General features: G+C 38.9%; 1 pseudogene; it reads right to left on the bottom strand.

The window, feature by feature from the left end:
- Positions 1–17,993: 17,993 nt before the first annotated feature.
- On the bottom strand, positions 17,994–18,389 carry LOC123858209 (small ribosomal subunit protein uS8-like; annotated as a pseudogene).
- Between the last annotated feature and the right edge of the window lie 796 nt (positions 18,390–19,185).

Below are 19,185 nucleotides of genomic sequence, written 5' to 3'. Positions count from 1 at the left end.
AATTCAGGGGCCATAAAAACTGGCCAGGAGGAGTCCTCTGATCCAGTTCTTTATAGTAGAGGTTGCAAAATAGTGACCAGCAGTTGGAGGTTGGCCCACAGAGATGTTTTGCTTGGCTCCTAAGGTATGCTTTAAAACTTTGAATTGGTGTCCAGTATTTAAGAATAAGACATCTTACATAAAAGTATGAACTCCAAGCTCATTTTGGAAATCAGATCTGGCTCTTGTCCAGGCTCCCATTCTCGTTTGGACCTACCGGTAGGGGCAGAATTGTGGCTGGCCTGGGAGGGATGTGGGTCCTTCAGGTGGCCAGGCCCTGCTGGGCCTGCTGTACACATTCTGATCTTCCTGAAGTTTTGCATTCTACTGCTGACTTTACAAGGTTTTTTTTTCAATTGAGATATAATTGACTAATACTAGTTTCAGGTGTACAGCAAACATTCTGATTCAGTATTTGTATTTACTGGAAAATGATCACCACAATAAGTATGGTTACCGTCTGTCACCTTACATAGTGACAAAAAAAGGTTTTTTGGTGAGAACTTTTAAGATCTATTCTCTTAGCCACTTTCCAATACGAGAGCATTATTAACTATAGTCACCATGCTGTACATTCCATTCTCATGACTTATGTATTTTATAATTGGAAGTTTGCCCTTTTTGACTCTCTTCACCCATTTCACCCTTCACCCACCCACCCCCTTTCTGGCAACTACCAGTCTGTTCTCTGAGCTTGGTGTTTTTTGTTTTTATTTTATTTTTATTTTTAGATTCCACATATAAGTGAGATCGTACAATATTTGTCTTTCTTGCCTGACTTATTTCACTTAGCATAAAGCCCTCAAGGACCATCCATGTTACCACAAATGGCAAGATGTCATTCTTTTTTTATGACTAATGTTCCATTGTGTGTGTTTGTGTGTATACACTGCATTTTCTTTATTCATCTATTGGTGAACACCTAAGTTGTGTCCATATTCTGGCTGTGATAAATAATGTCTCAATGAACGTGAGGGTACAGATACCTTTTTGAATTAGTATTTTTATTTTCTTTGGATTAATACCCAGAAGCAGAATTGCTGGGTCATATAATAGTTCTATTTTTAATTTTTTGGAGGAATCTCCATACTGTTTCTGCCGTGGTTCCACCAGTCTACATTTGCACCAACAGTGTATACAGGTTCCCTTTCCTCTACATTCTCACCAACACTTGTTATTTGTCTTTTTGATGACAGCCATTTTAACAGGTGTAAGGAGATGTCTCATTGTGATTTTGATTTGTACTTCCCTGATGATGAGTGATGTTGAACATCTTTTCATGTGTCTGTTGGCCATCTGGATGTCTTCCTTGGAAAAATGTCTATTCAGATCCTCTACCATTTTTTAATCAGATTTTTTTCTTTTGCTATTGAGTTGTGTAAATTCTTTATATATTTTGGATATTAACCCCTTATCAGATATATGATTTGCAAATATTTTCTCCCATTCAGTAGGTTGGCATAGTTAATTTCATTGATGTTTCCTTTGCTGGGCAGAAGCTTTTCAGTTTGATGTAGTTCCATTTATTTATTTTTGCTTTTGGTGTCAGATTTAAAAAAAATCATCACCAAGACCTATGTGAAGGAGCTTACCACCCATATTTTCTTCTAAAAGTTTTATGGTTTTGGGTCTTACATCCAAACCTTTAATCCATTTTGAGTTAATTTTTGTGTAGGACGTAAGATAGTGGTCCAATTTCATTCTTTGGAGTGTAGTTGTCCAGTTTCCCAACTGTCTTTTCTCTGAGACTATCTTTTCTCTCTTGTAGATTCTTGTCTCCTTTGTCATAATTTAACTGACCAGGGACGTCTGGTGGCTCAGTTGGTTAAGTGTCTGCCTTTGGCTCTATCCCAGGGTCTTGGGATAGAGCCATGCATTGGGCTCCTTGCTCAGTGGGAAGCCTGCTTCTCCCTCTGCCTGCCACTTCCCATGCTTGTGCTCTCTCACTCTTTCTCTGTCTGGCAAATAAATAAATAAAATCTTTGAAAAATAATAATAATAATAATGTAACTGACCATGTATGCATGGTTTTATTTCTGGGCTTTCTATCATGTTCCATTAATCTGTGTGTCTGTTTGAATGCCAAAACCATACTGTTTTGATTACTATAGCTCTGTAATGTAATTTGAGGTCAGGGAGGATGATGCCTTCAGCTTTGTGCTTTCTCAAGTTTGCTTTTGCTATTGGGTCTTTTGTGGTCTCATGCAAATTTGGGGATTGTTTGTTCTACTTCTGTGAAAAATGATATTGAAATTTTGACAGGGATTTCAGTGAAACTATAGATTGCTTTGGGTATATGAACATTTTAACAATATTAATTCTTCTAACCCATGAATATGGAATATCTTCCTATTTATTTTTTCTTCTTCAATTTCTTTCATTAATGACTTGTAGTTTTCAGTCTACAGGTCTTTACTTCCTTGCTTAAATTTATTCCTAGGTATTTTATTCTTTTTGATGCAATTGTAAATGATATTGTTTTCTTAACTTTTCTTTCTGATAGTTCATTATTATGTATAGAAATGCAACAGATTTTTGTATATTGATTTTTTGTCTTGCTACTGTACTGAATTTATTAGTTATAACATTTTTTGGTGTCAATTTGTTTTATTTATACAGCTCAGACTTAATGTACTTTTTTACTCTGAAGGAATGATTTAATTTTCTAAGAATTTCAGTTATTATGCTTTGAATACTATCCCTTCCCACCCATTCTGTCCTTTACTTGTGCAACTTCAGTTAATGTGTGCTGGAAATTTTAGTCTTATAGGGTGTTTACAAAGCCAGAAAACATAGCATATACTAATTTAAAAAAGATATTAAATTCATTAAGGAATAATTTATATATAGCTTACCCTCTATTGGTGTTCCGTTTGATGGGTTTTGACAAATATTTGCCCACATGTAATTGCTATGACAATGAAGATATAAAAAAATTCCTATCACTCCAATAAATTTCCTCATGTCCTTTTATATTTAATCCTTTCCATGACTCTGAGCCCCTGGAAATCACTGCTGTGATTTCTGTCCCTATAGCTTTATCTTTTCAAGAACATCATAAAACTGAATCATAGAGGATGTAGCCTTTTGCATTGGTTTCTTTCATATGTTTTTGAGATTCATCTATGTTGTGGCATGTATCCATAGTTAGTATTTTTTAATATATTGCTGAGTGTATTCCATTGTATGAGTGTATCTGTTCATTTATACATTCACCAGTGATGGACGTTTCAGTTGTTTCTGGTTTTTAACAAATATGAATGAAGTTACTACAAACATTTACATACATATATTTTCTTTTTTTTTTATTGCTCTCAGTTAAAAAACAACAACAACAACAACTAGGAGTAGGGCTGCTGGGATGTTATTGTAACCCCTCAGGCATGGGATGGCTTATGGATGTTATAAGAAACCAATAAGCTGTTTTCCAAAGTAGTGATACCATTCTGTTTTCCTATCAGCAATGTATAAGACTTTTAGTTGTTCTGCATTCTTGCTAGCCCTTTGTATTGTCAGTTAAAATTTTTTTTAAGGGGCACCTGGGTGGCTCAGTCGGTGAGGAGTCTGCCTTCAGCTCCAGCATGATCCCAGGGTCCTGGGATTGAGTCTTGAATCAGGGTCCTTGCTCTGCAGGGAGCCCGCTTCTCCCTCTCCTACCCATTGTGCTCTCTCATGGTCTCTCCTTCTCTCTCTCTCAAATAAATAAAATCTTAAAAAATTTTTTTTTATATTCCTTGGTTTAAATCTTTTACTCATTTTTATTTTTTAAAGATTTTATTTATTTTTTGGCGGAGAGAGAGACAGCAAGAGAGGGAACACAAGCAGGGGGAGTGAGAAAAGGAGAAGCAGGCCTCCCACTGAGCAGGGAGCCTGATGTGGGACTCAGTCCCAGGACCCTGGGATCATGACCTGAGCCAAAGGCAGATGCTAAATGACTGAACCACCCAGGCGCCCTCTTCTACTCATTTTTAAAATGAGTTGTTCAGGGGCACCTAGGTGGCTCAGTTGGTTAAGTGTCCAACTGTTGGCTTTGGCTCAGGTTTGTGATCTCAGGGTCGTGAGATTGAGTCCCATGTCAGGCTCCTTGATGGGTGTAGAGACTGCTTAGGATGCTGTCTCTCCTTCTGTCCCTTCCCACCTCCTTCTCTCTCAAATAAATAAATAAATAAATAAATAAATAAATAAATAAATAATCTCTCTTTAAAAAAAGGTAAAATGAGTTGTTCATTTTTTAATTATTTTTTTATTGTTATGTTAATCCCCATACATTACATCATTAGTTTTAGATGTAGTGTTCCATGATTCATTGTTTGTGCATAACACCCAGTGCTCCATGCAGAACATGCCCTCCTCAATACCCATCACCAGGCAAACCCATCCTCCCACCCCCCTCCCCTCTAGAACCCTCAGTTTGTTTTTCAGAGTCCATCATCTCTCATGGTTCGTCTACCCCTCTGATTTCCCCCTCTTCATTCTTGCCCTCCTGCTATCTTCTTCTTCTTCTTTTTTTTTTTCTTAACATATATTGCATTATTTGTTTCAGAGGTACAGATCTGAGATTTAACAGTCTTGCACAATTCACAGCGCTTACTAGAGCACATACCCTCCCCAGTGTCTATCACTCAGTCACCCCATCCCTCCCACCCCACCCCTGACTCGAGCAACCCTCAGTTTGCTTCCTGAGATTAAGAATTCCTCATATCAGTGAGGTCATATGATACATGTCTTTCTCTGTTTGACTTATTTCACTCAGCATAATACCCTCCAGTTCCATCCACGTCGTTGCAAATGGCAAGATCTCATTCCTTTTGATGGATGCATAATATTCCATTGTATATATATACCCCATCTTCTTTATCCATTCATCTGTTGATGGACATCTTGGCTCTTTCCACAGTTTGGCTATTGTGGACATTGCTGCTATGAACATCGGGGTGCACATACCCTTTCGGATCCCTACTTTTGTATCTTTGGGGTAAATACCCAGTAGTGCAATTGCTGGATCATATGGTAGCTCTATTTTCAACTTTTTGAGGAACCTCCATACTGTTTTCCAGAGTGGCTGCACCAGCTTGCATTCCCACCAACAGTGTAGGAGGGTTCCCCTTTCTCCGCATCCCCGCCAACATTTGTCATTTCCTGACTTGTTAATTTTAGCCATTCTGACTGGTGTGAGGTGGTATCCCATTGAGGTTTTGATTTGGATTTCCCTGATGCCGAGTGATATTGAGCTCTTTTTCATGTGTCTGTTGGCCATTTGGATGTCTTCTTTGGAAAAATGTCTGTTCATGTCTTCTGCCCATTTCGTGATTGGATTATTTGTACTTTGGGTGTTGAGTTTGATGAGTTCTTTATAGATTTTGGATACTAGCCCTTTATCTGATATGTCATTTGCAAATATCTTCTCCCATTCTGTCGGTTGTCTTTTGGTTTTGTTGACTGTTTCCTTTGCTTTGCAAAAGCTTTTTATCTTGATGAAGTCCCAATAGTTCACTTTTGCCCTTGCTTCCCTTGCCTTTGGTGATGTTTCTAGGAAGAAGTTGCTGAAGCTGAGGTCGAAGAGGTTGCTGCCTGTGTTCTCCTTTAGGATTTTGATGGACTCCTGTCTCACATTGAGGTCTTTCAACCATTTGGAGTCTATTTTTGTGTGTGGTCTAAGGAAATGGTCCGGTTTCATTCTTCTGCATGTGGCTGTCCAATTTTCCCAACACCATTTGTTGAACAGACTGTCTTTTTTCCATTGGACATTCTTTCCTGGTTTGTCCAAGATTAGTTGACCATAGAGTTGAGGGTCCATTTCTGGGCTCTCTATTCTGTTCCATTGATCTATGTGTCTGTTTTTGTGCCAGTACCATACTGTCTTGATGAGGACAGCTTTGTAATAGAGCTGGAAGTCCGGAATTGTGATGCCACCAGCTTTGCTTTTCTTTTTCAACATTCCTCTGGCTATGAGGGGTCTTTCTGGTTCCATACAAATTTTAGGATTATTTGTTCCATTTCTTTGAAAAAAGTGGATGATATTTTGATGGGACTTGCATTGAATGTGTAGATTGCTCTAGGTAGCATTGACATCTTCACAATATTTGTTCTTCCAATCCATGAGCATGGAACGTTTTTCCATTTCTTTGTGTCTTCCTCAATTTCTTTCATGAGTATTTTATAGTTTTCTGAGTACAGATCCTTTGCCTCTTTGGTTAGATTTATGCCTAGGTATCTTATGCTTTTGGGTGCAATTGTAAATGGGATCGACTCCTTCATTTCTCTTTCTTCTGTCTTATTGTTGGTGTATAGGAATGCCACTGACTTCTGTGCATTGATTTTATATCCTGCCACTTTACTGAATTCCTGTATGAGTTCTAGCAGTTTTGGGGTGGAGTCTTTGGGGTTTTCCACATAAAGGATCATATCATCTGCAAAGAGTGAGCGTTTGACTTCTTCTTTGCCAATTTGGATGCCTTTTATTTCTTTTTGTTGTCTGATTGCTGTGGCTAGGACTTCCAATACTATGTTGAATAGCAGTGGTGATAGTGGACATCCCTGCCACGTTCCTGACCTTAGGGGGAAAGCTCTCAGTTTTTCCCCATTGAGAATGATATTCACTGTAGGTTTTTCATAGATGGCTTTTATGATATTGAGGTATGTACCCTCTATGCCCATACTCTGAAGAGTTTTGATCAAGAAAGGATGCTGTACTTTGCCAAATGCTTTTTCTGCATCGATTGAGAGGATCATATGATTCTTGTTCTTTCTTTTGTTAATGTATTGTATCACGTTGATTGATTTGTGGATGTTGAACCAACCTTGCAGCCCAGGGATAAATCCCACTTGGTCGTGGTGAATAATCCTTTTAATGTACTGTTGGATCCTATTGGCTAGTATTTTGGTGAGAATTTTTGCATCCATGTGCATCAGGGATATTGGTCTGTAATTCTCCTTTTTGATGGGGTCTTTGTCTGGTTTTGGGATCAAGGTAATGCTGGCCTCATAAAATGAGTTTGGAAGTTTTCCTTCCATTTCTATTTTTGGAACAGTTTCAGAAGAATAGGTATTAATTCTTCTTTAGATGTTTGGTAGAATTCCCCTGGGAAGCCATCTGACCCTGGGCTTTTGATTGTTGGGAGATTTTTGATGACTGCTTCAATTTCCTAAGTGGTTATAGGTCTGTTCATGTTTCCTATTTCTTCCTGGTTAAGTTTTGTTAGTTGATACATCTCTAGGAATGCATCCATTTCTTCCAGGTTATCAAATTTGCTGGCATAGAGTTGCTCATAATATGTTCTTATAATTGTTTGCATTTCTTTGGTGTTGGTTGTGATCTCTCCTCTTTCATTCATGATTTTGTTGATTTGGGTCATTTCTCTTTTCTTTTGGATAAGTCTGGCCAGGGGTTTATCAATCTTGTTAACTCTTTCAAAGAACCAGCTCCTAGTTTCGTTGATCTGTTCTACTGTTCTTTTAGTTTCTATTTCATTGATTTCTGCTGTGATCTTTATTATTTCTCTTCTACTGCTAGGTGTAGGCTTTATTTGCTGTTCTTTCTCCAGCTCCTTTAGGTGTAGGGTTAGGTTGTGTACTTGAGATCTTTCTTGTTTCTTGAGAAAGGCTTGTATTGCTATATACTTTCCTCTTAGGACTGCCTTTGCTGCATCCCAAAGATTTTGAACAGTTGTGTTTTCATTTTCATTGGTTTCCATGAATTTTTTTAATTCTTCTTTAATTTCCTGCTTGACCCATTCATTCTTTAGTAGGATGTTCTTTAGCCTCCATGTATTTGAGTTCTTTCTGACTTTCCTCTTGTGATTGACTTCTAGTTTCAAAGCATTGTGGTCTGAAAATAGGCAGGGAATGATCACAATCTTTTGGTACCGGTTGAGACCTGATTTGTGACCTAGGATGTGATCGATTCTGGAGAATGTTCCATGGGCACTAGAGAAGAATGTGTATTCTGTTGCTTTGGGATGGAATGTTCTGAATATGTCTGTGAAGTCCATTTGGTCCAGTGTGTCATTTAAAGTCTTTATTTCCTAGGGCGCCTGGGTGGCTCAGATGGTTAAGCGTCTGCCTTCGGCTCAGGTCATGATCTCAGGGTCCTGGGATCGAGTCCCGCATCGGGCTCCCTGCTCCTTGGGAGCCTGCTTCTCCCCTGCCTTTCTCTCTCGCTCTGTCTCTCATGAATAAAAAAAAAAATAAAGTAAAATAAAAATAAAGTCTTTATTTCCTTGTTGATCTTTTGCTTAGACGATCTGTCCATTTCAGTGAGGGGGGTGTTAAAGTCCCCCACTATTATTGTATTGTTGTCGATGTGTTTCTTTGCTTTTGTTATTAATTGCTTTATCTAATTGGTGCTCCCATGTTAGGGGCATAGATATTTACAATTGTTAGATCTTCTTGTTGGATAGACCCTTTAAGTAGGATATAATGTCCTTCCTCATCTCTTATTACAGTCTTTGGTTTAAAATCTAATTTGTCTGATATAAGGATTGCCACCCCAGGTGTTTTTGGTGTCCATTAGCATGGTAAATGGTTTTCCACCGCCTCACTTTCAATCTGGGGGTGTCTTTGGGTCTAAAATGAGTCTCTTGCAGACATCATATCGATGGGTCTTGTTTTTTAATCCAATCTGATAGCCTCTGTCTTTTGATTGGGGCATTTAGCCCATTTACATTCAGGGTAACTATTGAAAGATAGGAATTTAGTGCCATTGTATTGCCTGTAAGGTGACTGTTACTGTATATTGTCTGTGTTCCTTTCTGGTCTATGCTGCTTTTAGGCTCTCTCTTTGCTTAGGGGACCCCTTTCAAGATTTCTTGTAGGGCTGGTTTCATGTTTGCACATTCCTTTAGTTTTTGTTTGTCCTGGACGCTTTTTATCTCTCCTTCTATTTTCAATGACAGCCTAGCTGGATATAGTATTCTTGGCTGCATATATTTCTCATTTAGTGCTCTGAACATATCCTGCCAGTCCTTTCTGGCCTGCCAGGTCTCTGTGGATAGGACTGTTGCCAGTCTTATGTTTCTACCCTTGTAGGTTACATATCTCTTCTCTGAGCTGCTTCCAGGATTTTCTCTTTGTCTCTGAGACCTGTAAGTTTTACTATTAGATGTCAGGGTGTTGACCTATTTTTATTGATTTTGAGAGGGGTTCTCTGTGCTTCCTGGATTTTGATGCCTGTTTCCTTCCCCAAATTAGGGAAGTTCTCTGCTATAATTTGCTCATTATACCTTCTGCCCCTCTCTCTCTTTCTTCTTCTGGTATCCCAATTATTCTAATGTTGTTTCGTCTTATGTTATCGCTTCTCTCTCGAATTCTGCCCTCGTGATCCAGTAGTTGTTTATCTCTCTTTTTCTCAGCTTCTTTATTTTCCATCATTTGGTCTTCTATATCACTGATTCTCTCTTCTGCCTCATTTATCCTAGCAGTTAGCGCCCCCATATTTGATTACACCTCATTAATAGCCTTTTTGATTTCGACTTGGTTAGATTTTAGTTCTTTTACTTCTCCAGACAGGGTTTCTCTAATAACTTCCATGCTTTTTTCAAGCCCAGCTAGTATCTTTAAAGTGATGATTCTGAACTCTAGATCTGACATCGTACTAATGTCCATATTGAGTAGGTCCCTGGCAGTCGGTACTACTTCTTGTTCTTTTTGTTGAGGTGATTTTTTTCGTTGTCATTTTGCCCAGAGGAGAATAGATTAATGAGAGAACAAAATGCTAACAGGGTAACAACGTTCCCAGAAAATATACTCTAAACAAATCAGAAAAGACCTGGAGCTGGGGGAAAAGAAAGGGAAAGAGGGAAAAAAGAAAAAGAAAAAAAGAAAAAAAAAAGGAAAAGAAAAGATAAAGATAAAAACAAACAAAAACAGAACAAAAGAAAAAAAAAACAGAATGTGATCAAATATGATCAGGCTGGTGTATAGATCAGTGCCACACACTAGATTTTGGGTGTATTTGGTCTGTTAGAAGAAAGTGCCTCCAAAATTTTAAAGAAAGAAAAACTTATATATGTACAAAAATAAGGGTTGATATGATGAAGGGATGGAATATGACTGTAAAGATGGAAATTATAAAAAATTTTATAAAAGGAATTGATAATAAGTTGTTTGAAAAAAGAAAGAAGAGGATTTAAAGAAAAGAGAAAAAAAAAGGGAGAGAATGTGATCAGGTAGGGGAGTAGAAAAAACCATACAATAGAGATTTAGGGTGTATTTTGATCTGTTAGAAGAAACGATCTCAAAATTTTATAGAGAGAACAACTTATATATATATGCCAAAAATACGGGTAACTACTATGAGGGGATAGAATATGACTTTAAAAATGAAAAATAAAAATGAAAAATAAAATTTTTTTTTTAAAAGGGATTGATAAGATGTTGGTTGAAAAAGGGAAAAAGAAAAATTAAAAAAAAAAAAGAAAAAAGACAGTTAAAAAAAATTAACTTTGAAAGACTAAAGAATCATGGTAAAAAAGCCATGAATTCTATGTGCAGTATTCCCCTAGCGCTGGAGTTCTGCCCTTCTCATTGATCGGTAAACGTGGTCTTGGCTGGCTGTTCTCACTGATCTTCTGGGGGAGGAGCCTGTTGCCGTGGTTCCCAAATGTCTTTGCTGGAGGCGGAATTGCCTCGCCCTTGCCGGGTCAGGGCTAAGTAATCTGCTTGGGTTTGCTCTCCAGAGCTTTTGTTCCCTGCAAGCTTTCCATTGGGCCTTGGAGGCTGAGAGTGAAAATGGCGGCCTCCCAATCTCCGCCTTGGAGGAGCCGAGAACTCGGGCCCCGCTCCTCAGTGAGCCCCCAGAGAAAAGCCGCCAGTCACTCCTGTCTCCCCGGTCTCCGGCCACACTCCATGCTCACCCGGTCTGTGACTGCGCGTTTCTATCTCTGGCACCCGACCCCGTGTAGAGTCTCCAAACCCAGCAGATCCCTGTGCTGTGCTCCTGCACCTCTCCTCCCAGGGGAAGAAGGTGAGTCTCCCCAGATCTGCCGCTTGTTGGGTCCCTGCTGGAAGAGCAGTGGCCCGACTGTGCCCCGGATCCTGGTTTATGGCAACCCCAAGCTGAGAGCCCGCACCTCAGCTCCCTCTCTGCAGCCAGCTTTCCCGCTCTGATACCTGGGAGCTCTGCCGCACTCAGGCACCCCCGGTCTTTCTGTGACCCCAAGGGTCCTGAGACCACACTGTCCCATGAGGGTTCCACCCCCCGCTTAGCCTCCGGAGTGACGTCCCTCAGCGGAGCAGACTTCTAAAAGTTCTGATTTTGTGCTCCGTGGTTCTATCACTTGCCAGAAGTGGCCGACAGAGGCCCCTCCCCCGCCGTCTATCCTCCCGAATATCGCCTCGGATTCACTTCTTCGCACGTCCTACCTTCCAGAAAGTGGTCGCTTTTCTGTTCAGAGAGTTGTTGCTCTTCTTTTCTTTGATCTCCTGTTGAGTTCATAGGTGTTCAGAATGGTTTGATCCCTCTCCAACTGAATTCCTGCGACCAGACGAAATCCAGGTCTCCTCCTCCTCCGCCATCTTGCTCCGCCCCGTGTTGTTCATGTTTTTATTATTGAATTGAAGAGTTCTTTATATAATTTATAGACATGTCCTTTTCTAAGTATATGTTTTGAAAATATTTTCTCCCCAGTTTGTGACTGGTCTTTTAATTTTCCTTACAGCATCTTTTGAAGACCATAATTTCTGATTTTAATGGAGTTGAAATTAATCGATTTTTTTCTTTTGTTCTGTGCTTTCTGTTTCCTAAGAAACCTTAGCCTGACCCAAACTTATTTCTAAGCAGTAGATTAGTTATATTAAAATATATATGATTGAAGGGTGGGGAAAATATATGACCCATATGTTTTTCTTCAAACTCCAGACAGACACATTTTCAGGTTAAAAAACATTTCTAAATTTAAAGCAATGAGTCTGATCGTTAGTCAGAAAGAATGCAACATATACACTGTTTTTTTCTGGGCTCCCAGGTTTTGGGGATAGTCATGTATTCTTTGTCCAGGTTAGCAGTTGACCTACTGCTTTATATTTAGAGATACATCACATGGGTATATTCTTCCATCTCATAACCACTCTTTTTTATTTTCTCTCATTTTATCTCTTTGGGTTCAATCTTGGGCCATTTCCTCAGAGTCCTCTTCCAAATTGCCAACTCTCTTTCGCTGTTTATGATCTGTTGTATTTCATTCACTGGATTTTTTTTTATGTTAAAGTTTATACTTTGTTTTTCATTTGGAAAATTTTTTAAGGTTTCTTTATTCATTTTTCAAACTGTTTTGCTTGCTTTTTTTTTTTTTTAAGGATTCTGGTCATTTAATTTTATCTTTAATCACTTAAAACATTATTGTTCTGGAATCCCTTTTAGGTTTCTCGATGAATTTGAGTTCTTTGGGGGAAAAGTTGTGTTTCATGAAAAGCCCCATCTCCTTTTTGTGACCTGTTTTTTTCATATCATCTGTAGCTTTTTGTAGTGAGTTGATTTTTTTATAGCAGCATTTTTTACTTTTTAAAATTTATTTATGTATGTTTATTCTGTGGAAGTACTCTAGGCTGGGAAAGTGACATCACACAGCATTTTTGTGCTAGCTTGTTAATGGGTCCTAGTGGTATTAGTGGTCCCAGAGTGGTGTTTATTTTAATTTATTGGCTTATTTTTTTAAATTTCTGTGCATTCAGGGAGCTCACTGGAGTCTTCTCCTTCCCCCTAATATGGACTTGAGGCAACACTTCTTCCTGTGTGTGTGTCAGAATTCCCATATCTGATCTAAAACCATTCCTATGTCCCCTAGAAACACCAGGTTCCCCTTAGTGTTTAGACTTTGATTTCATTCTTAGTATCTGACAAGAGTTTCCTGTATTTTAAACTTGATTATATATTTGAAAATACTCTTTAAATACGTATCTAGTGTTTTATGTGTTTTTAGCAAGAACCAGGGACTCTTTACAGCGTTGGTTTGCCACATTGCTAAAAATCTACTCTTCTTTAAGATTCTGCTTTCTGATTAAAAGCACCTTAGAGTTTGGCCTCTAGATTTCCTTGTTTATTTGTTTGTTTATGTCTTGCCTCCAATGTTTTCAATCAAGTGCTGAATCATTTTCCAGAAGAGTGAAAGATGAATCCTCCTGTTTGAAACTTACAATTTTCATGAAATCCAAAGAAATTCTTCTAAAAAAATTCCTCTCCAGCCACTTGCATCCCCCACAATCTAAATCTCCATCCTTCAATTTAGATCTCTTTTCCCAGTTAAATAGTTTATGCACTTTAGGTTTACTCAATAACTCTACCTTTATCTTCTTGTGGAAACCTTCCCCTGAGTTATCAGAATCACTAACCCAGCACAGCCTTTCCCTAATGTTGCATATTTTTTCTTCTTCTTTCCTCATCAAATAATTAGTGTGAAAATATCATCATAATCTGCATTTGGTTCCATTATGCGCTTGGAGATTCATGGAGAACAGAGCATTTTTATTTGAGTACTTCTTGTATATCTGGTTCCATTTCAGTGGAATGCCGAGTGTGTAACATACTCTGGAGTAACATGTGGGAAAAATGTGTCAGGTGCCTCCACCCATAAGAATCTTACCACCTGGTTGAAGAGGACAGACTTTTAAAGCAAAGAATTTTATAACCGTCTGAGACAACATGTAATCAAGTGCTACAACACTGAAGAGTAAGCACACAGAGGTAGGGGATGGTCCTGCAAGGAATAAAAGGTTGAGGAAGGCTTTCCAGGAGTTGAGTTAAACCTGAAAACACAGAAGGATTTGGGAGTGGCCGTTCTCATGGGGAGAGTGCATGATTCAATACAGCATGTGTATGGAAGGCTCAGCAAAGGGACCCAAACATTCCCCACGCCAGCCACAGAAAGTAAAAAATACCCAAGGAAATCACTTCTGCAAACAAAATAACTCGGTGATTCTCTTGAGTAAGTCCATAAGGAGTACTTTTGCAGATGGTTTAATTGGCAGCTACATTTTGTTTGGTGAAACAGAAACCAACAGGCAATCATTCTATTTACTGATACTAACTCAGAAACATCTCTAACCACAACATTTTCATTTTTTTTACACATTTTAAGACACACAAAAGTGGATTTTTTCATTACAAAGGACTTTCGAATGTACATTTATAAATCCTTTCCGTTCTGGGGTAAAATCTAGTACTTGTTTGGGAAACAAAATGGGAGACACAGGCAGGTTGCTGCAAGGGAAGAAGGGGCAGTAGGTATCAGACCACTCCAGCTGGGGGGCCTGGGGGACTCAGTGGGGTAAGCGGCTGCCTTTGGCTCAGGTCATGATCCCAGGGTCCTGGGATGGAGCTCCTTGTCACGCTCCCTGCTCATTGGGAAGCCTGCTTCTCCCTCTGTCCTTCCCCATGTTCCTTCTCTCTCTCTCTCTCAGATAAATAAATAAAATCTTAAAAAAAAAAAAAAAAGAAAAGAACACTCCAGCTTCCCAGACCTTCCTTCCTCTGAGCTCCTCTTCCAAAAATGATTTCTCCTTTACCAGTCCTTGGAAATTAATTTGGCTCTCAATAAACTTAGTTCTATTTGCATTCTTGAAGCAGTCTTAGGCTTGGTGGTAAGCATTTATAGAGACCAACGTGCTTCCCTGCAAAAGGTTATTCTCTGGATTTTCATGTCCGTTCTTGTTACCACCATTCATATCTCTGCATTTCACGCTGAAGCCAAAGGGAGTTCCACATTCTGCCCTGGATTCTGTATGGGTCTCGTCATTCAAGGGCAAGAACAAATTGCTGGCAAGCTGTGATACACATGTTTATAATCACTGACATTTGCAGAGCTGCGACTAAAGGATGCATTCTTTCTACACACGTATATTGAGGATGGTTAGAAAAATCTGTTTTGAGTTAGGCTTCCTCCCTTTGATATGTGTTTCCAATTGCTAACCAAATGCTGCTTTAATTTTGTTTGTAGGAAGCTGAACTGACACCAAGCAAAAACAGCCCGTTGTTTGGGCTGTCTCCTACATTTGGCTTTCCCGGAGGTTGGTATTACCAATGTTCAGAGATCCAGGAAGAAGCCACCTGTCGGATGTAGAAAAACCCAGCAAGATGCCACTACTATGTTTTTCCAGTGTGCTGGCATGGAGACTTAATAAGTGGATAGAATGTGCTTTTGCACGGGAATTAAAGAAACGTATCGCAAATTTGAGGATCCAGTGGGACATGTGGCAACTGTAGAGTAATCGTATGGCAAGCCTAATGGCCTTTTATTTTGCTTATGGATGGTCAGCTTTAAGCAAACTTCCACCGCTTTCTCAGTTTTCCTCGCTCTCTTTTAGTGTACCCTTCTTGCTCACAAGTACCTCACTCTTAGTAACTTTCCCACTCATGGTTCTGGGCTTTTATCCTGTTTCTTTGCTCACCTTCCTCCCCTGCATGTTCATCTCTTCATGTTTTCCTGTCTGGACCTCACACCTCCCATCACCTTTCAGAGACTGCACTCCTCCTAGCTGCCCATCCCCCTGGCCAGGGTTGACCTGGCTCTGTGTGCAAGTAATGTCTTACTAATGCCTTCTTATGAACACCCATCCATCCGTATGTTCTGAACTTGGCTTCCTAGTCTCCTTCATTACCCCTTGAATTCCACTCTTGAGGTTTCTCTGGTGGGTCATACCTTACTGCCTTCTGTAAAGAGTGGAGAGATTAACACAAGCATTACTTTACTTGGCATTTTCCTTCTTGCCTTTCCTCAGTGACTTCTTCAGCGTGGAAACATCTTAGTTTTTCCAGCACTGCCACGTAGGCCTTCCTGCCAGCCAAAACCAGAAGGGAAAGAAGAAAAGGAAAAATGACCACTCTAATTCCTGGGAGTTATAGCGAGTTAGGGAATGAAGGCCTCACATGGAATCATTGGTTTTGATTCTTGATTGGGATAGCAAGTCTCCAGAAGGGTTTCTCTGAAGTCACTTGGATTTGAATGAGGTCAAAATAACCAGGACACGGAAATTGATACCATTGTCATAAATAAAGAATAGGAAGCATTTTTGGCTCTTATCATTAGTAAATAGACAGATGGACTGTTCTTCGTCATTAAGACTAAGAACCTTCCTTGGATCTTTTCCTTAATTGTATTTTGCCTGAAATGTTTTGTAGCTATTTTTTATCTATAATCTGTATTAGGAACTAAATACATCTATTTCAATCTCTTAACTAAGATTTATAGTAAAACAAATTTATTTCTTATTAGTCTGTTCTTTGATTCATTGCATAGTATTGGAAAGATGACCTACATGGTGAGTCATTCTCTCAGGCTCATTTGGGAAGCAGTGTGGAAGAACACTGAGCCATTATCAAAAAGGGGCCACAGTTTCTCTTTTTCCAACCTGATAATCCAATTCTCAACTCCAAGACAGGAGAAAAAAGTAAGGGATCTCTTTCCCTTTCCCCAGCCCCTTACCATCTCTATCCCTACCCTCCAGTCCATAGGTTGGGATAGGAAAGGATAGAAATAAGATGTTGATTTCCAATTTTTTTCATTCATTTATTTATTCACTTATTATAGGCCAACTAATTATTGTGTGTATTGTACTGTGTTTTCTCTATAAAACCCAGTTCAGACTCAAGTGTTCAGTCATCAGCCTGTCTGGATGGCAAGTTCACTGGAAGGGTGTTTTGATGTGTTCCTCATGCTTGGAATAGACTCAAAAATAATGGATACTCATTAAATATTTTATGTTATTGAGGCCACTGAGGTTCCTAGCATGCTAGTTACTAAAGCCCGCTTGCTGTTTACAACACCTTTGTTACTACATCAGCCAACTTCAAGGCTCAGACCTGCAGGCTGGACTCTAATCAGCCTGTTAGGTTGGGGCTGCCACGTCTCTCCATGTGGTTTGACACAGAAGAGAAGGCAGGAAGTAGTTCTTAGAGCGTCAGCGCTGAAAGCTCAGAGGAGTGAGTGACTATTGGAGTGAACTCAGATCCTGGGTTCTCACAGTGTATTCAAGCCAACTCTGAGCCCTGCCTCCTGCCTGCTCTTCTTTTTCTTGACTGGCTTTCTTGTTCCTTGGTTCCCATCAGAGCGGTCTTTCAGCACCCTCTGGGCTCGATGATTCAAGCCCTGAAGTTTATTTATTAGCCTTTTCTAGTTTCTGCCCGAGTTTATAAATTAAATGTCTTGTTACCTTTTTTTTCTTTTCCTTCAATGCAGCCTGGTCTATTTGGAAGAAAAAACTAAGAAATCTAACTTATATTCTTGGTTCTGGTATTAAATGGGCAACATTAGGAAAATCATGGTACCAGGGACTTTTCTACTCTTGGAACCCATATTGAAAAATGACTTTGCAGGTGTTGAATGGTTAACGAGCATGTACAATATGCTGGATGCTTTATGGGGCATTTTCATGAAGGGTCTCCTATCCGAAACATCTGGAACATCTGCAACAAGATGAGAACTTGAATTTAAGGCAGGCTGATCCCTGAGAGCCATGCCATATATTGTCTATTATAACCTTAGGACACTCTGAGGCCAGCATGACTAGAAGGCAAGTTTTAGTTAAAGCTTTATTATACAGATGAGGATATTGAGATGCAGAGAAAGAAAATAACTTGCTCAAGGTTATACAGATGTTTAGTGGGAGATCAGGGATGGTAGCCCAGTGTCTCAGCTTCCAACCCAATATTTTTTCTACTATGCATCTTCCCTATGATTCTGAATCATTTTGGAGTGGTGCAGCCCTGCCAATGGATACATTGTATAATATATCCCCTTACTCAGGTGCCACAAAATCTATGCTTATTTTAAAATTTCTTAATGTAAAAACTTTCAATCATATATGAAAGTAGAAAATAGAAAAATAGACCTTCAAATGCAGAATACCAGCTTGAATCATTATCAACATTTTGCCTCTTTTTGGTTTCATCTGTTTTCCTTTTTTAATTGTTAAGTATTTTTTTTTCCATTGAGGCATTTTATTTGCATGTATGTATTACATCCCTAGAGAAAGAATCCCAGGATTTTCCATCCTGTATGTTTTCATCTTGCTTCTTCATGGCCCATGATGCCCCCTGAGGTTGTCAGGACAATGAAACCAAACTGGCAGGATGGGAGCAGATTGTTCTGCCATTTTTCTAGATCTTTGAGTTGTACGTCAAATCTGGGGTTGATCATTCTACACTTACTTAACCTGCCCATGGGGTTCACAACAATTTCCCCAGCTCTGTGATCATCAATGATTTCAAATTTGCCAATGTAACCATGCTTCATCATTACAGTTAGAAACTGGATGATGGCTCTGGGGTATGGTTTAGTAAGAACCTAGCATTTTCCTCTCTTTTCAGCATTGTTAATTTTCTTGAGGGCATCTGCCAGAACATTCATGCGCACCATTATGGCAGCATGGAAAGATGGCAGAAAGAGTTAATTGGTAAGTATTTTAAAACAAATCCCAGGCTGTATCATTTCTCCTACAAATACTTCTGTATGTATTTCTAGCAATTATGAAATACCATCATCATACTTAATAAAATTAACAGCAATTTATCAATATTACCCAATATGCTTTCTATATTCAGTTTTTCTCAATTTTTCTCTAAAACTTTTAACAGTTGTTTTTTTTTCCAAATTAGAATCAAAATAAAGAGACTGTATGTCTTGTAAAGGCTATGTCTTGTAAAGATTTTTTTTTAAACAATTAATAAATCCCCATGCTTATTTTTTTCTGCTATTTATGGGTTAAAGAAATCAAGTAATATTTCTGTAAAATTTCTCATACTGTGGACTCAGTCAATTGCAACCTTGAGGTATTGTTTAAAATATTTCATATATGTCCTATAAACTGGCAAATGGATCTAGAGGCTCAATTTGAGTACAAGTTTATTTTGGGGGTAAGAATATGTCATGGATGGTGTTATGTACTTCCAAATTGCGGCACATCAAGTGATGGTAATACCAAGTTATTCCACTTCTAGTGGTGTTAAAATTGGCTGGTGAGTTTGTAATGTAAGTCTGATTCAACCATTATAAAATTCCCCATGAGCTTCTCACCTAAGGGTTTTAACTACCATGGTTCAAATCAATGATGTCAGTAAGGACTATAAAGTTTTGATTTTTTTTCCTCCAGCATTTATTGATAGAACTCTTATGTAAAGAACTTTTCCTCATCAGCTATTTGTGTACTCTAAAATAT

The sequence above is a fragment of the Mirounga angustirostris genome, unplaced genomic scaffold (genome assembly GCF_029215605.1).
Source record: "Mirounga angustirostris isolate CCGP_5_RB_7025 unplaced genomic scaffold, mMirAng1.0.hap1 SCAF_4, whole genome shotgun sequence".
NCBI classification, from domain to species: domain Eukaryota; kingdom Metazoa; phylum Chordata; class Mammalia; order Carnivora; family Phocidae; genus Mirounga; species Mirounga angustirostris.
Note: the sequence above shows the minus strand (reverse complement) of the source record. Positions and strands in the feature narration are given on the sequence as shown.